General features: G+C 34.4%; 1 pseudogene; it reads left to right on the top strand.

Annotated features, from left to right (window-relative positions):
• Window positions 1-4,307: 4,307 nt before the first annotated feature.
• On the top strand, window positions 4,308-4,959 carry LOC122740690 (annotated as a pseudogene).
• Window positions 4,960-16,231: the final 11,272 nt, after the last annotated feature.

Genomic DNA, 16,231 nt, shown 5'->3' with positions numbered 1-16,231 from the left:
ATTTGATCAGCCTGAACTGATCAAGTTAGGGAACTCTTACATGAAAACTTCCATTGGGTAGGTCACACCATTATCTGGGATTTAAAATAACAGAGAATTTAGCTCAACAAAAATCACTATGATGTTTCTCTCAGACTTCCTGATCAGGACTCTGTCTGGTGTGTTTTCCTTATCTGTGTGAAGGACTTGGTGAACAAAGGTGTACTTCTACCTGCTACTCAGCTATTCTCATTCTGACCAACAACAATATGAAGACAAACAGTTATGAAAGTCATAAGAATTTTGGCCACTTCCAGAATTCAAGAATACCCATAATGAAACATTCTGCTGATCTCCTAAAAGGAAATGACAGATTCAAGGTTCAGATTATCAGATTGTTTTTTTTTTTGACATGGGCAAAAAAAAGACTATTTTTCTTGACTCCATTAGTTTATTACAAGGATTTTGCTTTTATTATTTCTTTTTTCCATTGATGAGGGGCATAAAAGAGAAAGAATTTTCTTTAATTAAAAAGAAATTAAAAACAAAATGTATGCATTCTTCATATCACCACTTCTTTTTACTGTATCACTATGTTCAGAAAGCATTAAAAAGTATATATGCCAAATTTATTTTACCTATTTTCTTGGTACAATGGTATAATGACTCTTAACCCTGCTGTACAAGCATTCTCAGGTAAAAAGATTTTCAGAAAGCAAAACACAGATCACTTATGGTTAACAATAAGATGGATTTACTGCAAGATTATGCAGGGTAATTTGGGTACTCAGCAGCTCCCTTAGAGAAAGTGGAGACAGCTTTTTCAGAGTAGTCACTCACAGAACAATGTATCCTGCTCTTGGGGTGTTTATTAGACCCTAGATACTTCTGTGAAGTAGAAAGAATACATATATCTCTCTCAATCAGACAAGCACTACTTTCTTAACATTCCTGAGCCTCAGTTTACTGATAGAAGAAAAATGGTCATGTAAGTCTATCAATATGCAAGCCAACTTATAAAATATTTATTTTTTGTTAGGTATTAAAAGGCTTTTTCCCCCCAAATAATTTCAAACATGACTTTCCAACAATTAATACTACTCAACGAAAAGAAAGAAAACACAAAAGAAAGAAAAGAGCACACAGATTAACTACATTTTACAGCTTGCCAAGACCTTAGCATAACTTTGAATTTTACACTAACTAGATTTGCTGTAGTGCCATCCAGGCTCTTCTTTAACCAATATGCAATTCCTTTTCGTGTCACTAGGATACAAACAAACCAGAGAGACAGATGTAAATAGTACCACCTTCATTCAGTGTCAACTTTCATTCATATGCGTATACATGCATTTATACAACTAACATAAATGAATAAATATATGTGTGTATAAATATACAGTATACATGTAAACATGCATGCTGTATACACACACATAGAGTTTCTAAAAAAAAAGAAAAAAGAAAACAACCCTCCCTGAAGGATGGGATGTAAAATAATTTTAGACACTGTGCCAAGAGGGACACCAAATTGGATTATTTCAATGAAAATTGAAAAGATATAAATTCAAAACTTCAGGAAGAATACAGAGAGAGTGAAAGTAATTTTAAAGTACATTTTAGAAGGACAACTATTTCAAAAAGTAATACAAATAAGATATAAGGGGGAAAAGCTGTGAGAGGAAAAGCTTACTTATGGGCATCATGGAAGAAGAATAAGGGAGGACAGAGGAAATGAGAGGTGATATTAGTTTAACATTCTAAGATAGGAGAAGGGTCAAGAAGTCAAAATGCATTTTTTCATAATTATAGCTATAATTACAGAATGAAAGAAACTGTGTTTGTTAACATTTGTTTGAATATATACAAATATATTTCTACATTAATATTAATGAAATAAAATGGACTGCATTTCATGCACATAATTCAAATTATATAATATATAAGGATAAGATAGGGAAAAGAACAAAATGTTGAAGTATGATCTTAAAGAGAAATGAATAAAAACATCTTAAAAGTTTTAATGGAATGTAGTGTTAAGAAATTACCTATGTGCTTTCCTTAGGTAATATTCTTAAAGTAGGAAGACATAATCTAGATTTAATATGATAAATTTGGCTAAATGTATTTATGCCTTAGATTATTTACAAATATCATGAGTTGCAGTCATTACACTATACAAAGAGGGATTCAAAGTTAGAAAACATTAAAGGAAATAAGTATGGAAATTATTACATACTTAAGAATTATCCAAATTTTTCCAGCAAAATTATTATCTGATATGTTAATAGTATATAAAATCCTTGATACAGTAGTAAGGTACTCCTTTTCTCATATAATTATGCAAAACTACTAGAAAAATAATTTTTAAAATCTCCTTTCCTTTGATTCCCCTGTTGATGTTTTTCAGTAATTTCAGTAGAGTCCAACTCTTTATGACCCCATATGGGGTTTTCATGGCAAAGTTATTGCAGTGGTTTGTGATTTCCTTCTCTAGGTCATTTTACAGATGAGGAAACTCAGGCAAACAGAGTTAATTGACTTGCCCAGGGTCACACAGCTACTAAGTATCAGGGCAAATATTTGAACTCAGGATGATCAGTCTTCCTGACTCCAGGCTCTATCTACTGAGCCACCTGGCTGCCCTGTGTCCCTTGACATAGGGATAAATATAGCAATATATCATTCCTTCAGTGCTTAAACAAAAGCCTATGGAAACTGTGTGTCTGTCTCAGCTATTATTGGGAAATGTTGATATTCAGGCTGAAGAGTGTGCCTGTTACTAAAGTAAAAGAACAAATGAAGGGAAGGAACAAATAATAATTGGCAAGAACAATAAAAGTTGTTGAATCAGAAGAGAATATGGGGGGCAGATAGGTGTCACAGTGGATAAAACACCAGCCCTGGATTCAGGAGGACCTGAGTTCAAATATGGCCTCAGACACTTGACACTTACTAGCTGTGTGACCTTGGGCAAGAGAGAGAGAGAGAGAGAGAGAGAGAGAGAGAGAGAGAGAGAAAACTCATCTTTTGTCTTCATCTTAAAGTGAGGAGACACTGAAAAGGTTGAAGGAATTGAGAGAAACTTACCAGCCTCAGACAAAAAAAAAATAATGGATGATATCTTACAGAGTATTGAAAATCAGAAATAAGTTCACAAGAAAATAATATAACAGTCACCCTTGCCCCGTGAATGACAAACAACTGTGAATCCCAATAGACCTTGTGTGGTAGGGCCTCCAAAGGGAGAAACTTTTATACTCACCACTTTAAGTTGGTCAAAAAACATTTATTAAGCAGTTGCTATGTGCCAGGCCCTGTACCAAACAAGCACTGGGAATTTTAAAAAATGATAAAGAGAAAAACATTTTAAAACCAAACAACAAAACAACAAAAAGATCATCCCTTTAGATAGAATAGTCCTCTGTAAGTAGTAGTTATTTAATGAAAAATGTTGAATATATTGATTAGCAAAAATTCTCTGAAGAGCTTAGAAAGTTAAATTAACTGGCAACCTCTCTCTTTTCCTTGGAGTGATTGGGAGGGAGGGGTGAGAGGTCTACATCTCAGCATTTGAAATATTTTACAAGCTTTCAGACATTGTCTTTGTGTTGCCTGATTTGAATTGTCTTGCTTTGTTACAAGGGCCATCATATTGGATAGGTGAGTGCTTGTGGATGTTAATGAGTATGTAGAGGGTGAAGGCAGGGAAGGGGAATAAATACAGATAGTATTAAAATGTAAAAATCAAAATGAATCAATAAATTATTAGTATTAATAATATTCATCTTAAATATTTTGATGATCAGTCAGGCAATAGACATTTATTAAATATTTACTGTGTACTAGAACCTGTGCCCTATTTTATTATGATCTCATTTATTTATAATTGATTGTTTTTGCCTTTATTCCTATTCCCAGATCTTATCACAGTGAAAAATTTAGATCCTGGCACTGAAACCATTGAGAACAGAATGAGAATGACTGAGAGCTCAAGAAATAAAATTCCTAAGGTTTTGGCTTGATTTACACATTTGAAAAACATGAACTTCATAGAAGGAGAGATTATGGTAGACGAAAAAGAGTCTGGAAGTAGAAAAAATTAAGTGTCCCTACTGTCCTTTCTGTTCACCCCCTGAATAGAGAGTCAAAGTATAACTGAAAGTGGATCCAGTCCTGGGAGAAAGGGCAACCATAGATGCAGTGTTTTCAAAATAGAGTCATGTCTCAGTGACTGCCAAATGATAGAAGGAGAAAGAAAAAAAAAAAAGGTTTAAGATAAAAGTTTGTTTTGGTTTTTTTCCCCAGCTTGTGACCAGTAAGCAACCATGAGCAGCAAAGTCTCTCACAACACTCTACGAAGCTGTGTGAGAGGTCCTTCATGGAAACCAACACAAACACAGAAAAGTTTTGGAAACTGTGGAGCTGCAGAACAGTCTGAAGAAGTATGATCCCCAAAAGGACAAATGCTTCTCAGGCACCGTCAGGCTCAAATTTCCACCCCCACCTAAATTTTCCATCTGTGTCCTGGGAGACAAGCAGCACTGTGATGAAGCCAAGGCTGTAGAAATCCCCCACATGGATATTGAGGCCCTGAAGAAGTTGAATAAAAACAAGAAATTGGTCAAGAAGCTGGCTAAAAAGTATGATGCCTTTTTGGCCTCTGAGTCCCTGATCAAGCAGATCCCTTGAATCCTGGGCCCTAGTCTGAACAAAGCTGGCAAATTTTCATCTCTGCTCACCCACAATGAGAATATGGTGGCAAAGGTCAATGAGGTTAAATCTACTGTCAAATTCCAGATGAAGAAGGTACTGGGTCTGGCAGTGGCTGTTGGCCTCATGAAGATGACAGATGATGAGCTTGTCTACAACATCCATCTGGCTGTAAATTTCCTGGTTTCTCTGCTAAAGAAAAACTGGCAGAACATGAGGGCATTATATATCATGAGCACCATGGGCAAGCCTCAGTGGCTTTATTAAATCAGCATGGTGTTAATAAATGGTGGAAACTGCTAATGAATTAATAAATGGCAGAAGCTGCTAATGAAAAAAAAAGATAAAAGTTTGTTAATAGAGACAGTTAGATAGCACAGTGGATAGAACATTGGGCCTAGATATAAGAAGACTCAGGTCATCATAATAGCTACTCTCAGGGATTTTGTAATTGGAAAGAACTTTGCCCAGTGCCTAGATCATAATAGGTTTTATATAAATGTTATCTGTGTCATTATTAATAACCATAATAATAACACTGATGATAACAATAATTCTAAAGCAAACATTACAGAGAGCAAAGTGGAAAGAACAGATACTTTGGATCAGGGTATTGTATAAATAAGGTTGAGATGGGTGGAAATAAAAGAGCAAGAAGATGGGAGTGGGGAATTAAGTTTATATATCAGAAACAGGGTTTAAGAGTCACAGAAATGGGTAAAAGTATGAGGAGCTGGGTGTAGCCTGACAAACACAGTTGACAGAGAACTGACTGGTTTCAGTTCCCAGGCCAATAAATTACTGGGGCTGCCAGCCCTCATCACTCCAGCCTCTGATTATTTTATAAATCTCCCAGACTCTCCCCTCCCAAGATTTCCAAGCTTTCTTTATAATTGTACTTGTTATACAAAGCAAAGAAACTTATCCAGTGAAACCCCCTGCACCAGCAGCCTAGTCATTCTCTTTGTCCCTCTATAAACTTGGTTCCAAGCTCCAACCTGGTTAAGGAGGGCTAACTCACCCAAAGAATTGGAGGGTCACAGCCCATCTTGTAAAATAAAGAGATTTATTAGGAGAGAGGAATACATGGGCAGGAGGCAGAGTTAAGATGGAGAATGCCCCCTCAGAGGAAAGAGAATTGATATTAAATACATTTAAAAACAAAGAAGGCTACATGCCAAGTGAGGACATTGTAAAACTACTGGGAAGGGGGTGCCTGGAGATTGAGTAGTGGGCTATCAGTAAGATATGCAACGCACATCCTGCTGACATACAAGAGGGCCATATTTCTAATGTATAGAACTTGTATATCATTGCTGTTCCTTGTAGACCTTGGAAATGTCTCTGAATGTCTAAGGGTTGGTACCAGGGTGGTAGTGTTATGTCTATAATACATTCCTGAAGCAGGAGACAGCTGTTTTTTTACTTCTGGATTCTTTGGTCTAATGTCTAAAGTTTAAGGATGAAGGGTTTAGGGTCTCTAAGTGTTCTTGGGATCCCATGTCCCACTATGTATGGATGGCCTTTGTATCTCTAGAGGAAGCCAGAGTTAAAGACCAGATCCTGGTCTTTGGGAGAAAGGCAGAAGTATGGGATTGTGAGGCTGAATCCTGACCTAATGAAAAATTTTCCGGGTTAACTGAGAAAGCTTTGGAGAGAAGACATAGTACCATCAACAATACCAAATTTGTTTTGATTCCTGCTGTTTTACGATATAGTTTGAGGTCTGATGATCCATGATTGTTTCACTGAACTTTTTCTCATTTTTCTAAAGGCATTTATTCTAGGCATTTTGTTTCATTATCTTGTATAGTACTACAAAATATCTCTCAGAATTTAATTGGGATAGCACTAAATCTGTAAAAATAATTTAGAGGGTATTGTTATGTTTATAATAGTGGCAAAACAATGATCAGTACATTTCCAAATATTTGTCTGCCTTTATATTTGTAAAGAAGTCAGCTAGGTGGTGCAGTGGAATGCAGGGCCTGGAGACAGGAACTCATCTTCCTGAGGGCAAATTTAGCCTTACACACTAGTTGTGTGACCCTGGATAAGTCTTTTATCTTAACTCAGTTTTCTCATCTGTAAAATGAGCTGGAGAAGGTAATGGCCAAGCACTCCAGCATCTTTACCAAGAAAATCCCAAATGGGGTCACAAAGAGGTGGACACAACTGAAACGACTGAATAACACACATTCTCTACTGCCTTTGTTGAACTGTGGTAGGCACTATGGAGTAGTATGGAAGCAGAAGGTAGGAAACCAGTATAAAATAGGCTTATAGACTATTAATGGTAATACAGCATTCATGAATGGAAAAATGAACAAGAATAAACAAATGTGCAGTAACAGACTATAGATTCTGTGTGTGTATCTGTTTTAGACAGAGGAAGCTAAAGAAATGACCAAGATGATATGTCTGACATGAACTTTATTATTTACTTCCCTTTAGATGTTAAATGGTATAGTGCCAGTAAATGGACACAGTTCTTTTCCAATACTAACAAACATAAACATACATAGGTATGTATACAAATACATACATACATACATACTTAAATGTGTGTATATATACACATGTATAAAATGAATTAATGTATACTTTACATCTCTTCCTATCCTTTACTTTTTTGATACAAACATGCCTACTCCCACCTAATCCTTAAACAAAACAAAACAAAAGAGTTAAACAAAATTCCGTCACTTAATCCTGCTCCCCATTGAAATGATTGTGGTATTTCTAATATTTTACAATTAAACTCCTAGAAACATCATCCACCCTCATTTGTCTACATTTTCCTCCAACTTCTCAATCTCTTATAAGCTTAAATCTATTTGACTAAAAATACTCTTTAAGAGATAAATATTTAACTGCTAATCCAGTGCCTTTTCCTTTGTCTTTATTCCACTTGAATTCTCTGCAAATTTTTGACACTGATGACCTCCCAGTTTTCCTGGATACTCTCATATGTTTTGGTTTCCAAAATACATTGCTCTTTCGGTATTATTCCTTTCTGTGAGTCATTCTCAGTACCTGTGTTTGGATGATTATAATTCTCTAGCCCACTAATTTTGAGCATTTCCTGAAGTCTTGACATGTCTTCTTCTCCCCATCCTATGCACTCTTTCTTGATGTTCTCATCCATCAACTTTAATTTCTCCTGTGAACAGAGTCCTGTATTGCTAAAGATTCTTGGGTGTTCTATTGGTGTCAAATTCAATACAAATTCAATGTTTAAAATCAATACATTATATTTTCCCCAAAATTATTTATGTTTAAGTATACTAACATCTTTCCAGGCATCTGGGTTTGTAACCTCACAATCATCTTCAACTTGCCCCACTCCATCATTTCCCATAACAAATCTGCTGCGGATAATTTTCATAATACTAATAAATAACCTGTATCAGACAACTATGGTGACTCCCACATTTGATGATATTTGGGGTAGGGACAAAATTATTATAATTTTTTCTAATCTGTATGTTCAAATATCACAGTATCTCCAACTAATTTTTGTATGCCTTTTTCTAAAACAAAAAGTATCATCAGGATATAAAAAATAGCTCAATATCACTTGATCACAAGCTTTTAACTGCCCTCATGCAATCATCTATACAATTTCCAAAGTGACAGTACCATAGGAAATGCTCCTTGTTTTCTAATAATTGAAACTAAAAGTGAAGGGAAATAAAATGTTTTAGAAAAAAGTTTAAGTGAAAATATCTTCTTAACTGTACCAGTGAAAGTCATTTTAATTGGCTTTAGGAAAACCAGTGCTTTACAATTCATGGAATTTTCCCAGAAATATAGCATGAGTCCTCTCTTGATGAAAGGAGATAGCTTCATGTTCTGGACAAGGTTGTCATTCCCCGCTTAGTTTGGCTCATGCATCTTAAGGTAGTATCAGATTTCCTGTAGACAACTGCATTTCAAGCCTTTTGACAAAACTCATATTAAAAAATGATGTTCAGGAAACGGAGATTTGAATAATTTAATAGCTACATATAAACCTATGAAAAATTAAAGCGACAATAGTATACAATGGGGAGTTTCAAAGAGATACTAGCTTGACATCAGTATCCCTACTTGCACAATTGGGTATTTGGCAGCAAACTTGGATGAAGTTATATGATTATGATGCAGAGAATATCAGCAATAGAGAAAATCAGGGATTCAATAAATGTTCAGTGGACTTCTGTTATTTTGAACATTAGTGTAGTAATTATTCAAATAATTTGAGCTTGGTTTCAGAATGTAGCATTGCTATTAAAAATCACCTTTTACAATAGCCTTATCCTAGATGTATAATTACTTGTTCTGAATCAGAATAATTAGGCACACAGGAGGTATCTCACTTAATAAGAGTGTTCATTTTTGTCCTATCAAAAGTAAAGAGATAAAAAGCAACAAAAGCATTCTGCAGGGATTCTATCCCATTTCAGGTTGTCTCTCATGTTGGATGCATCCTCCCTCCTTATCCTGGTCTTTCAGATTCCTTATCTTCCTTCAAAGTTCAGTTCAAGATCTTACTTCTTCTATGTAGCCAATCCTCACCCCCACAGATAAAAATAGTCTCCTTCCCCATCATTTTCTTCTTTGTTGCAATCATTTTTTAATATATTAGGGCACATGCAGAAACAGCAGTTGTCTCCATTCCTTTAGCCAAGGATGTGTCAATAAAGTTGTAAATACAACCAGGATCTCAAAAGGGAAAAAAGGGGGCAGCTAGGTGGCGCAGTGGATAAAAAGCACCAGCCCTGGATTCAGGAGGACCTGAGTTCAAATTCGGCCTGAGACACTTGACACTTACTAGCTGTGTGAGCCTGAGCAAGTCACTTAAACCTCGTTGCCCCATAAAAAAAAAAAATTTAAAAAAAATCAAAAGGGGAAAAAATGTGTACATGCACTTATAAATTTAATTTGAATCATAAACTCTTTCTTAAGCCAAGATAATTAAGCGAGAACTGATTTACCATGATTACTGATTTCTGAGATATACATGATCATACTGAAAATTTTACAATAGACTCTCCCATTAGGTAGGAGTTGGTGATTAGCACAGTCTTGCCCATATTCTTCCACATACTTTAGAATATAAAAGCTTTGAAGGCAAGGGATGTTTCTTTTTTTTCTTTTTAAATCATAGTGTCTTCTGGATGGAAGGAACCTCAGAAGTTATTGTCAAATCTTTTAATGTCCAAGAATCTTTCCTACAACATCACTTACAAGTGCTCATCTAGATTATTTTTTTATTTTTTGTGAATTGCAAATAAATCTTTTAATTTGTTTTTTATTTTCACACCTTAAAAATGAAACATATTATAAAAATGGGTGTTCATAGAAGATTACACATGGGTCCATTCAGACTCTCAATATGCTGCCAAAATTATAAAGACTGCCTATGAAGACAGCTGTTAATCATATAGCCAATGTATTGATTTAAATGCAGTAATGGTCATTTAGATTCTAATGAAAGGGATCATGATAAGAGTAAACCAACTACATATAGAAGCACCTGATTTCATTTTGGTTAGTGTTATTTGTTAGGAAACTTTTCTTTACATCAACTCAAGATCTGTCTCTTTGTAATTCAGACTCCTAGTTGTGCTCTATGGAGCCAAAAAGAGCAAATCTTATGCCTCTTTAGAATTTCCATACATTATACCTTCCACCTTCCAATTTTGATTATTCCCATGTTTATCATATCTGAATTATAGCATATAAGATTTATGTAGGGATGGATCAAATTGATCATGAGGCTTCCCAAAGAATTACATGACTCAGTGACTCAGTTTTAAGTTTTATTAAAAGAATGCATGGCCAAAGGGAGAACAGCATGGAGAAAAGGTGTCTCGATTAGGGAGATGAAAATAATTATATTTATAGTGAAAAATGTAGGTTATTTCCTCTTTATCTTAGTCTCCCTGTGAGAGTTTCATTTCCTATTTTGGAATTCTTGGGGTCCTAAGATGTCCCCCAAGGTGGGTGCCTTTTTCCCTAGGGGTTTAAACATCTTTAGGTGAACTGCAGGACATATGTGTTCCTTCTACACTTCTTCCTAAAGCCTGTTTAAACTTGTCAGACCCCAAGGGTCTCTCTGTTTAGAATATCTCTTTGTTTTAATGTCTGGTTCCTAGGTACAGTTTCTGTTTCCTGTCATCCAGGATTATTAATCGCTATTAATTTTTAATGGCCCCTGGTCACCATTTCCTTAGGCTTCTGTCAGTAGTGTTTGTGGATAAGGACTCGAACTCCCTAGTTACTGTTGATAAGAACTCAGGTCTTAGTTTATCTGTTAACCCTTCTGGCCTCCTCCATCAAAGTGAAACTTCAGAGATATTTTTTTTCTTTTTATTTTTTTAGTGACTGAGCAATATTTATTATGATTAGATTGGTCTGGGGTAAAGGGAGTTTTGTTTGTTTGTTTGTTTGTTTTTTCCCCAGGGAAAGATAACATTTTAATAACAACAACATGTAAACAGTAAACTTAGGTCATGCTGACACCTCAAAAAAATCCAAGCACCTGATCATGATCAAATTATTGGTTATAGCAATCATGAAGTTGGGTCTAGAGGCTCTCTTACTCAAAGACCAAACACCTGGAATGAAGGTTTGAAGGCCTATAAGACCTTTTAAAACACAGTGTGTCTTCTTTCTGATTAGCCTGACAGAACATCATAGACCTCCCTGGCAAAGGCAAGGCAATTTGGGGAAAGGGTCTTTAAAAAAACAAAACAAAAAAACCCTGTTTCTATATTTTTGTAAATCAACATTAATTAGTTTTATTGATTGCTCAAATATAATGTGAAGTCTGTAAGGGCTATTCTCTGGTCATTAATTTCATTTTTTTTTTTTTTAGTGAGGCAATTGGGGTTAAGTGTCACATAGCTACTAAGTGTTAAGTGTCTGAGGACAGATTTGAACTCAGGTATTCCTGACTCCAGAGCCGGTGCTCTATTCACTGCATCATCTAGCTACCCCATTCATTTTTTAAAAATGTTTTCTTTGAAATTCTAGAACTTTAATTTTTATAGGATGTTGTCTAGTTCTGTAAAATATTCCTGTGATTGGTATTTTAAGTGATGTAACACCAAATCTGAAAATGAATTTTGGTACTATTGACATTTTTATATTATTGTCACAGACCAGAAATAAGCTATGAAAATCCATCCACTTATTTTTATAATTCCTTATTTCTTTTAGCAATATTTTTACAGTTTTATCTATATAGTTTTTCAAATGCAGGACATAATATATACTTGACTCCAAGATGAGCTTTCTTTCTTTCTTTCTTTCTTTCTTTCTTTCTTTCTTTCTTTGTTTGTTTCTTTCTTTCTTTCTTTCTTTCTTTTTTTTTTTTTTGTGGGGCAATGAGGGTTAAGTGCCTTGCCCAGGGTCACACAGCTAGTAAGTGTCTAGTGTCTGAGGTCAGATTTGAACTCAGGTCCTCCTGAATCCAAGGCTGGTGCTTTATTCACTGCACCACCTAGCTGCCCCATCTATGTCATTTTTGAGTTTGCTTTGGTATATTTGACTACCAGATTGTGTAGCTTTTATTTTGCATTTTTACTAATTTTGATTTGCTCTTTCCTTTCCATTATATACTTTAAGGTTTCTCCCCCCTGCCCTGAATTTTCTAAGTAGTATATAAAGAAGCTATTGATTTTTGTAGGTTTATTTTGTTTCCTGGTATGACACAGAATCCATTTTCTCAATTAATTTCTTTCCCAATTCTTGAAAATTTTCTAGCCAAACTACTTTGTTATAAGGAAGTATGGGGGAGTTGTATCCCATTGCTTATGTTTATGCCTTTAGTGCTATTGTTTTTATTACTGTTGTTTATAACATTTCAAAAATTATGTAAACTGTAACAGCAAGGAGTTTGAACATATTTGCCTTACTACTGTATTTATTGGAAAAACTTCTAGTATTTTCATCATGTTGAATAGACTGTTGTTTTTTGTTTTAGACATATACTTTTATTATTTTAAAAGAAGGAATTCTAAAGCTTTGGGACTTATTCTTATGAATGTATATTTCACTATCTCAAAATCTTTTTCTGCATTTATAATGGACTTTTGTTAGAGTTAATGTGTTTACTTTTGATATGATCATGTTTATTATTTTCTTGTAATTGAAACATCTTTCCATCCATGCTATATGTCCAACTTAATTATGGTGAATAATTTTTGGATAAATCTTTGTAATATTTTGTAAAGGATTTATATAAAACTTTGAACTCAATATTCATTAATGATATTGGCTTAAAATTAGGTATCATTTACCTTTCTTTTTATCCTTCTCTAGTTTAAGTATTAGATATTAGGAGTATATTTCTCTCTTAATGGAATTTTGACAGAGAACTTTTTCCTCCATTTTGAAAGATAATTTGTATACAATTAATAATTGTTCTTTAAAAGTTTGTTTGAATTTTATGAATGCATCTAGAGTGGATCAAGATAGAGAGAGGAAAGACAGTGGGAATTTGTCTTTTCCTTTCTTACTTTCTGCCCTTCAAAGCCCATCAAATCAATTTTGAATCAAGAACTTTAACGTAATGTGTAACATTTTGTAATGGACGGAGCACTTGACCTTGAGTTAGGAACACCCGAATTTAAACCTAAAATCATATACTTACTAGCTGTGATAGCCCAGTCAAGTCTGTATCAATGTCCTCATCTGTAAAATGGAAATAATGGGGGGGGGGGCAGATAGGTGGCTCAGTGGATAAAGAACTGGCCCTGGATTCAGGCAGACGTGAGTTCACATCCAGCCTCAGACACTTGACACTTACTAGCTGTGTAACCCTGGGCAAGTCACTTTACCCTCATTGTCCCACAAAAAAAAAGATGGAGATTATAGTGGTACTTAACCTTGTAGAGCTGTCACAAAGAACAAATGAGATAGTATTTGTAAATCACTTTACAAAGCTTAAAACACTATATAAATTAAATCTAATATTACATTATCTCAAAACCACTCCTCTTTGTGTAGGTTCACTGTGATAAAGAATTTTTGACTAACTGAACTTCATTATTTTAACATAGTCCAAGATGACTTGATCCTTCCAGCCAAGGTTACTTGATCTTTTCACCTAAACATAAAATGCTTTCTGTGTGACATTATCTTATTTCATATATTGTCACAGAGTTATATGATTTTTTTTCATTTTCACTAAGAGGTTTTCTATATATTGTGGTAGGAGGCCAGAAAAATACCTCAATACCTAGTTTATGGTGTTGATTGATTACCTTAATTAATCTTTTTCTTCTGTGATTAAATGGGATAGGGCTAAAACTCTACGTTCATTTATATGGAATATATATATATATACATACATACAATGCATATATGCACACACATACATGCATACATACATATATGTGCATATGTGTGTTTATGCATGAACTCATCTGTATATATACACTGCAAGGGTGCTAAAATTCTAGCTAGTCTAAAATATCTAATAAGTGGTTGCCAATAAATTATAAGCTTTAACAAGAGTTAGACTTTTAAGCATTTATTAAGGAGAATAAGAATTTGGTGACGAGAGAGAGAAAGGCCTAGATTCAGCTGTCTATCTCAGGGAGCCAATGTCTCCAGCTCCTCGCCCCACTGAGGTCCCCCAGAAAAGCGCCTGAGAGATCAAGCCTTGTCTCTTTTATAGACAGTACCCACAAGAAAATGTCACTTCTTGATGCCAAGGAAAGCCATATGACTTGGTCTTAGACACCTTCTCCTCATGGCAGAGCTTTGCTATAGTAGCTCTCCAGCAGGTGGCATCATTCCACTCGTTACAACACATATATAATCACACAAAACATATGTGTATGTATATGTGTGTGTGTGTGTATATGTATATATGTGGATAACCAAATAGTAGAGTATAGAAAATTCTGGTGTCTATGGGCTCACAAAAAGTCAGACATGACTTAACAACTAAATGACAATAAACAACTACACACACTGTATGTGTGTATGTATTCATCTAACTACTATATGAAATGCATATACACAAAATGAGCATACATATACATATATATATATGTATACATCTGTATATATACATAGGTATGAAATAATCTTTTAAAGATTCTCATTTTGTGGTCATATGACTATTTACAATAGATCTGATTATTATTTTTAATTCCTCACCTTTTCAAAATTTTCCCTTGATTCATTTTTTAAAAATTAGCTAATTAGATTTTCTTACCTTTTCTTTTTCTTTTTCTTTTTTTTTTGCGGGGCAATGGGGGTTAAGTGACTTGCCCAGGGTCACACAGCTAGTAAGTGTCAAGTGTCTGAGGTCGGATTTGAACTCAGGTACTCCTGAATCCATGGCCGGTGCTTTATCCACTGCACCACCTAGCCACCCCCTTACCTTTTCTTTTTAATCAAATGCACTATGGTTTTTAATCAAATGCACTATGGTTTTATCATTTTTTTTGGTTCTTTCAAAGAACCAGGTTTTAATTTTATGATATATAATTTCATGTTTCAACTTTATCTATTTTTGTTCTAATTTTCAAGACTGACCTTTTATGATTATTTGTGATTTCACTTTTCTAATTTTTATTTCAGTATTCATTAAATTAATGCTTTACCCTTCCCTCCATTTTGTTAATCTGAATTCTCAGGGTTCTAATTTACTCTGAAGATGACTTTAGGTGAGTCCCAGAAATTTTGATATTATATTTGATCATTAGAATTTTCTTTAAAATAGTTAATAAATGTGGTTTAAAAATTGTATTCTTTGATTTATTCATTGCTCTGCATGTCCTTATAAATTCTTGTGATAGGAGATGGTTATGTCCTGCATTGGGTCCAGCGAATTAGTCAATTTGTCTAGAACATAGAAAATATAAAGTTAAGTAATGTGTAATAAACCAGGACAAATAAAATGGAATCAATTATGAATAGTTTTAAAGTCCAAATGGAAGAGTTTCCCTTTTTCAGCAGAGGCAATATGGACCCAATAGAGACTATTGACCATTGGAATAATGTAGTTAAACTTTTGGTTTAGGAATATCAGTTTGGATTCTATGGAAAGTGTATTTGGACAGGATAAAAAAAGTGATAAGAGAAAATTAGAAAGCTATTGAGATAGGTTTTTTTTGTGATTATTTAAGATGGAAGTCTGTATATATGAATAGAGACGAAGAAATCTATATGATGGGGTAAGATAAAATAAAAACAATACTATTGACTTGATAAAGGTGGTAGTGAGATTGAAAAGACAAGGATGGGAGGTGGCTAGGTGGCATAGTGGATAAAGCACCAGCCCTGGATTCAGGAGGACCTGAGTTCAAATGTGGCCTCAGACATTTGACACTTACAAGTTGTGTGACCCTGGACAAATCACTTAACACTCATTGTCCCACAAAAAAGAAAAAAAAAGTAAAGGATGACATCAATGTTAATATATAACAACATTGTGGTATCTATCATAAAAGAGGAAATTAAGAAAAGTAGAAGATTTGATGAATAATGTAATATGTTATAATTTTGACTATTTCATTTTTGAGTTGTCTTC

Source organism: Dromiciops gliroides, chromosome 1 (assembly GCF_019393635.1).
Source record: "Dromiciops gliroides isolate mDroGli1 chromosome 1, mDroGli1.pri, whole genome shotgun sequence".
NCBI lineage: Eukaryota > Metazoa > Chordata > Mammalia > Microbiotheria > Microbiotheriidae > Dromiciops > Dromiciops gliroides.
This window is presented reverse-complemented; position numbering and strand designations above follow the sequence as displayed.